This window comes from Saccopteryx leptura, chromosome 3, assembly GCF_036850995.1.
Source record: "Saccopteryx leptura isolate mSacLep1 chromosome 3, mSacLep1_pri_phased_curated, whole genome shotgun sequence".
NCBI lineage: Eukaryota > Metazoa > Chordata > Mammalia > Chiroptera > Emballonuridae > Saccopteryx > Saccopteryx leptura.
In genome coordinates, this window is record NC_089505.1 from 113,014,197 (window position 1) to 113,021,516 (window position 7,320).

Here is a 7,320-nt window from a genome sequence, read left to right on the forward strand (position 1 = left end):
CCAGTTCACTGTCCCTCAGACCACTGGAGGGCCGGACTATAAAAAAACTATGAACAAATCCCTATGCACACTGCTCACATCTTATTTTAAAGTAAATAAACAAAACGGGAACAAATACAATATTTAAAATAAAGAACAAGTAAATTTAAATCAACAAACTGACCAGTATTTCAATGGGAACTATGCTCCTCTCACTGACCACCAATGAAAGAGGTGCTCCTTCCAGAAGTGCGGTGGGGGCCAGATAAATGGCCTCAGGGGGCTGCATACGGCCCGCGGGCCGTAGTTTGGGGACCCTTGGTCTACAGTATTCTGTCTCAAACCACCCATTTATTTTAAAGTTGCTGGAGCTAGAAAACTTCCATCTGGAGGATCGGGAAAGTGTCTGCTTCTAAAGGAAAGAAGGAACTTTTTATCGAGAAGGCTCTCCTTTCGTTCTGAGAAGAGCCATTAAGGGGAGGCCTCTCAGCCCATTCTTTTAACTACAACACTATACTGCCGATGTAAGGTCAATAGATGTAAGGTCACTGTACTTAGGCAAACCTGGAACTAATGATACTCATCCAAATTAGCTCTGAGATATTGAGTGTTCCCCGTGATACTGTATCTCTATCAGGGTCAAACCCTTGTGAAAAGATAATTTTTCTAAAAATAAATTTTAAAAGGACTATCCAGCAATGCCTTCACTCATTACTTAGGAGATGTGTTTTGTTTTTGTTTTCCCAAATATATGTATGCTATTGAGAGCCTAGATTCGACAAGGGGGAACATGCATGCCCGACGTTCTTTTCATCTCACACCAGAGGTGAAGGATCAGAAATGGAACTGGAGGGCACTTAGCATGGTCTTTAGGAAATGCACTGTTGACCATTTGACTGCCTGCCAGGCCATAGGGCTCAACTTTGCCCTGAGGATGGAGGTAGGGTATCTAGTCTATAAGTTTGAAATCCTCATGGTTCATCTCCTGGGAAGGAAATAAGTGAGCCTTGAAATGGGAGAAAAGAGGATCTCATAGTCTTTCCAGGTGTATAGTCCATGGGGAAGGGCATAGTCAAAGGAGCCTCTCAACTGTGGAAGAAAGCTCGCCCAGCAACATGGCAGTGGTTCTAGAATGAGAAGCAAGAGATAGTTAGGGATAACTTCAATGGAGGACACAATTGATAGAGCCCAGGAATATGTATATCTGATATCTAGTTTTAAGTTTTCCTTTTCTTTTGTTTGCCTTACTCATGTTTCCCCCTCCCACCCACCCTCTACTTTTATGGTGCTCAGTGTTCTTTGGGAGAATCACTGAAGGTTTTTGTATATAGGTTTGGGGCAAAATAGTAAAGAACAACTCTGAGCAGCGTGGAGAAAGAGCTACATAATAGCAAAGATGATCTGAGAGGAAACTCCAGTACAAAGGTAGCAATCAATAGCTGTTGTTATTTAAATATCATCAAAAGATAATTGACTGTTTAAAACAAAAATAGTAATAACGCATTGCAAAGTGTGGTATAGAAGTTGAATATATGACAAGAGTAGCCCAAAAGCTGGAAGGGGAGAAATTGAAGTGTATTTGTAAAGTTCTTATACTATATGTAGCAGCATACTTTTGGACATAGAATGCGATAAGTTAAAGATGTATGCTATAAACTCTAAAGCAACTACTAATGCAACACACAAGAAATAATACAAACACAATTAATTCGAAAGAAAGCTTAAAATACAGAACAAGGGAACAAAGAACAGTTGAGACAAATAGAAAACAAAACAGATGGTAAATTAATCCCAATTATGTAAATAAAAACACTAAATTTATACACAGTCTACACACTCTAATTAAAAGGCAGAGATAATCAGATTAGATTTAAAAAACAAGGTTCAACTCTATGTTGTCTATAAGAAACCCACTTCAAATATAAAGGCACAAATGGATTAAAAATAAAAGGATAGAGAAAGATACACCACACTAACAGTAAGTAATAGAAAGCTGGAATGGCTGGCTCTCTGCTCCTCTTGTTGACAGACAGCCACATCTTCCTCCACAGTGCCAGCTGCAACCCTCAGACATGTTGGTGAAGGTGGGAGTGAATGGATTTGGCTGTATTGGATACCTGGTCATCAGGCCTGCTTTTAACTTTGGAAAAGTGGACATTGTCACCATTGATGACTCCTTCATGGACCTCAACTACATGTCTACATGTTCCAGTGTGATTCTGTTCATGGCAAGTTCAAAGGCACAATCAAGGCTAGAACAGGAAGCTTGTCATCAATAAAAAGTCCATCTTCATCTTCCAGGAACGAGATCCCACCACCATCAAACGGAGAGGTCCCGGTGCTGAATATGTTATAGAATCTACTGGTATCTTCACTCTCTTGGGGAAGGCTGGAGCTCACTTGAAGGGAGAAACCAAAAGGGTCATCATCTCTGCCCCTTTCTGCAGATGTCCCCATGTTTGCGATGGGTGTGAACCATCACAAGGATGAAAACTCCCTCAAGATCCTCAGCAATGCCTCTTGTACCACTAACTGCTTGGTCCCCCGCCAAGGTCACCCATGACAACTTTGGCATCCCAGAGAGACTCATGACCACAGTCCATGCCATCACTGCCACCTAGAAGACTGTGGATGGCTCCTCTGGGAAGCTGTGGCATGATGGCCAAGGGGTTGTTCAGAACACCATCCCTGCTTCTACTGGTGCTGCCCAGGCAGTGGGCAAGGTCATCCTGACCTGAATGGGAAGCTCACTGGCATGACTTTCCATGTCTCCACCTCCAGTGTGTTGGTTGTAGATCTGACTTGCCACCTAGAGAAAGCTGCCAAATACATCAAAAGGGTGGTGAAGCAAGCATCAGAGAGCCTCCTCAGGGGCATCCTGTGATGACTGAGAATCAGGGTGTCTCCTGCCACTTGAACAGTGGCACCACTCCTCCACCTTCAATGCTGGGGCTGGTATTGCTCTCAATGACCATTTTGTCAAACTCATTTCCTGGTATGACAATGAATTTGGCTACAGCAACAGGGTGGTGGACCTTCTGTCCACATGGCCTCCAAGAGTAAGAGCCCCCTGGGCCACCAGCCCTAGTGAGAGAGACCATCAGCTGCTGGGGATTCTTTGTCCCAAATTGATCCCCCAACACACTGAGAACCTCCTGATCTCCATAGTTTCCATCCCACACCCCTGAAGAAGGGGAGGGGCTTAGGGAGCCCTACCTTGTCACGCACCATAATGTTCACTGTACCCAGAAGAGAAAAGAAAGTTGAAGTGGCTGTATTAATATCAAAGTACATTTCAGATAAAAAAATATTCCTAGAAATGAAGAGCATTACTTCATAATGATAAAAGAGGCAATTTATCAAGGAGACATTTATCAAGCAATCCTCAATGATTATGCACTTAATAAAAAGCTACAAATTTGAAGTAAAAACTGAAAGAACTTCAAGGAGAAATAAACAAATCTATAATAATAGTCAAAGATTTTGGTATTCCTCTCTCAATAATTGTTAGAACAATAGACAGTAAATCAATAAAGATATGGAAGACTTAAACAGCACTACCAACCAACTTATTGACATTTGTGGGAAATTCCCCCCAATAATAAAAAAATATATATACATTCTTTTCAGGTATACATGAAACACTCACCATAATGAATCATATTCTGGACCCTAAAACAAATCTCAATATATTCAAAAAGATTCAAGTCATCCTTTTTAAGTATATTTTCAGAGCACAATTAAATTAAATTAGAAATCAATAACAGAAAGATATATGGAAAATCTCCAAATATTTGGAAGTTAGATAACACACTTTAAGTAACCCATATCTCAAAGAAGAAGAAAGTATGGAAATTAGAAAGTATTTCTGACATGAGTACAAATGAAAATATGCTATAATAAAATTGTAAGTTACAGATAAAGCAGTAGTTAGAGGGAAATTAATAACATTAAACTCCTATATTAAGAAGAATGGTCTTATGTCAGTGGTCTCAGTTTCTACCTCAAGAAACTAGAAAACAAAAAACAAATGTAACCTAAAAAAAGCAGAAGAAAAGAAATAATAAATATCTGAGTGGAAATCAATGAACTAGAACACAGAAAACAATAGGAAAAAATCAATGAAACTGAGAGCTGGTTCTTTGAGAAGATCATATAATTAATAAATCGCTAGTTCAACTGATCAGAAAGAAAAAGAGAAAAGACCTTCATTAGTTATTACAAAATGCAAATTTAAACTATAATGAGATACCACTACACATGTATTGGAATATCTAAAAAGACTAACTATACCAAGTATTGGCAAAGATGTGAAACAACTGGAACCCTCACAGGCTGCTGATAGAAATGTAAAATGGTAGAACCACTTTGAAAACAGTTGGTAGTTTTTTTACAAGGCTTTTTTTTTTTTTTTAACATTCACCTATCATATAATCTGGCCATTTCATTTGTAGGTACTAAGTAGAAATAAAAGCATATATTTATACACAGATCTGTGTATAAGTATCCATAGCACCTTTATTTGCAATAGCCCCAAAATGGAAACAACCCAAATGTCTATAAACAGAGGAGTGAATAGACATATTGTTGTAATAGTCACAGAAATAAAAAAGAAATAAAATATTGATACATGGAAGGATATAAATGAATCTCATATAAGTATATTGAATAAAAAAAATCCAGACAATGACAAAAGGAGTGCCTATGATGCTATTTTATTATAAAAAGTTAAAAACGAGGCCCTGGCTGGTTGGCTCAGCGGTAGAGCGTCGGCCTGGCATGTGGGGGACCCGGGGTTCGATTCCCCGCCAGGGCACATAGGAGAAGCTCCCATTTGCTTCTCCACCCCCACCCCCTCCTTCCTCTCTGTCTCTCTCTTCCCCTCCTGCAGCCAAGGCTCCATTGGAACAAAGATGGCCGGGGCGCTGGGGATGGCTCCTTGGCCTCTGCCCCAGGTGCTAGAGTGGCTCTGGTCGCGGCAGAGCGACGCCCCAGAGGGGCAGAGCATCGCCCCCTGGTGGGCAGAGCGTTGCCCCTGGTGGGCGTGCCGGGTGGATCCCAGTCGGGCGCAGGCGGGAGTCTGTTTGACTGTCTCGCCCCGTTTCCAGCTTCAGAAAAGTGAAAAAAAAAAAAAGTTAAAAACGAAAACAAAATTATAGTGACAGAAAGAAAATCAGTGGTTGCCAGGGAAGGGGAGATGGGCAAGGAAGGATGGTAAAGGGGGTAATGGAGGGAAAAGAGAAACTTTGAGGGGTGATGCATATTTTCATTTTCTGGTTTGTGGTAATGGTTTCACGGTTATATAAGTAGGTTAAAATTTATCAAATTATATACTTTAAACATGTGTAATTTATTGTATTACAAGTATACCTCAATAAAAATGCTAAATGTTTGAAAGTATCATAAAGCATTGGTCCCCAACGCCCCCGGGCTGCGGACTGGTACCGGTCAGTGGGCTATTTGGTACCGGTCCACAGAGAAAGAATAAATAACTTACATTATTTCTGTTTTATTTATATTTAAGTCTGAACGATGTTTTATTTTTAAAAAATGACCAGATTCCCTCTTTTACATCCTTCTAAGACTCACTCTTGACTCTTGTCTCGGTCACGTGATACATTTATCCATCCCACCCTAAAGGCCGTACCGTGAAAATATTTTCTGACATTAAACCGGTCCGTGGCCCAAAAAAGGTTGGGGACCACTGCTATAAAGGACCAAGTAGATTTGAAGAACCAAAGAGAAACTTAAAAATAAAAAAGGAATCAGAGAACTAAAAGAGAGATCTGAGATATTTTCTAAAATGCATAAAAGTAGGTAAGAGAACCAGACAAAAAGATAAAACATATTAAAGAAAATTTAGATGAAATGAGCATATTTTTAAAACACATAGCTTTTCAAAAGAAATAGAAAACCCGAAGAGTCCTATAATCATTAAGAAAATTTGAATGAGTAGTTAAAAGTCTTCCCATAAAGAAATTCCTGGTCCAGAGGTTTTATCAGTGAGTTCTACCAAATATTCAAGGGAAGAAATAATTCCAATCTTATGTAAGCATTCAAAGTGTCAAAAGAAAAAGAAGCAGTTTCTACCTGCTTTATGAAGTTAACCTAAGCTTAATACCAAAGCCTGACAAAGACAGTATGAAAAAAATAAACTACAGATTATTCTCACCCATGAATCACAAGTACAAAAATCTTAAACAGAGCATTAGCATACAGAAATGTGTGTAAGTAATAATACATTTGACCCACTTGGGTTGATTCCAGGAATTCAAGGTTGGTTTAATATAAGGAAAATTTTTTTTCATAGATTCATAGCATTAGCATAAAAAGGACTTAATTAGCTAGGAAAATCCATTTTGATCCTCCTGCTCTTTCTTCTTCCAGCTGTCGTGTAGACATACACTTGTAGCTCCAGCAACTATCTTGATCTGTGAGGTGACTTAGAGAAAGAGGCCGTACTCGAGGATTGCAAAGCAGAAAGACAGGGGCCTGGGTCGCTGACAATAGCAGGGAGCCACTGTACCAGCCTTGAACTGCTGACCTTCTGACTTCTACTATATCAAAGTGAAATGAAGTCCTATCTTGTTTAAACTACTGTCATGCTTTTTTCTAAAAATTATCATTATTATTACATTACCAGAAGAAAATCTTAATGAATTCTGGCACCTGAAGCAGATTAGTGGAGGTGAGAGGTGTCAGGAAAGGCTTCATGGAGCAGGGACTTGAACAATGAGTAAAATCTTATCAGAAAGAAGGATTAGAAAAGAGGAAGACATTCTAGATATAATAATAGCAGTTTGGAAAGGTGCCAAGCATGAAAAAGCATGGCTTGTTCAGAAAATAGCAAGATGAGTGTAATGTGTATTTTTTTGGACATTCTGTTTGGGACTTAGGCTTGGGCTGGGACCTGGAAGAATTGAGCTGGAGGAGAGGAGGGTCACTTTGCAGCTCCATTACATGCAAACCAGCACCTCTGGGGGAAGGCAGTGACCTTTTGCAGGAGCTGTGTGAGTAAACAGATATTAGCCAGGCAGGACGCAGCTCAATGAGGGGCAGTGAGTCCTTGACTTGCAAGGTGATTTGAGCTCAAGTCTTTACTTCCCGTGCTGAGAATGTGTTTCAGACAAAAGTGGTCACATCGGCCCTGGCTGGTTGGCTCAGTGGTAGAGCGTCGGCCTGGCGTGCAGAAGTCCCGGGTTCGATTCCCAGCCAGGTCACACAGGAGAAGCGCCCATCTGCTTCTCCACCCCTCCCCCTCTCCTTCCTCTCTGTCTCTCTCTTCCCCTCCCGCAGCCAGGATGGCCCGGGCGCTGGGGATGGCTCCTTGGCCTCTGCCTC

At 40.5% G+C, this 7,320-nt stretch overlaps 1 pseudogene; it reads left to right on the forward strand.

Moving 5' to 3' along the window:
* Positions 1-2,051: 2,051 nt before the first annotated feature.
* Positions 2,052-3,167, forward strand: LOC136397241 (glyceraldehyde-3-phosphate dehydrogenase-like; annotated as a pseudogene).
* The last annotated feature ends 4,153 nt before the right edge of the window (positions 3,168-7,320 follow it).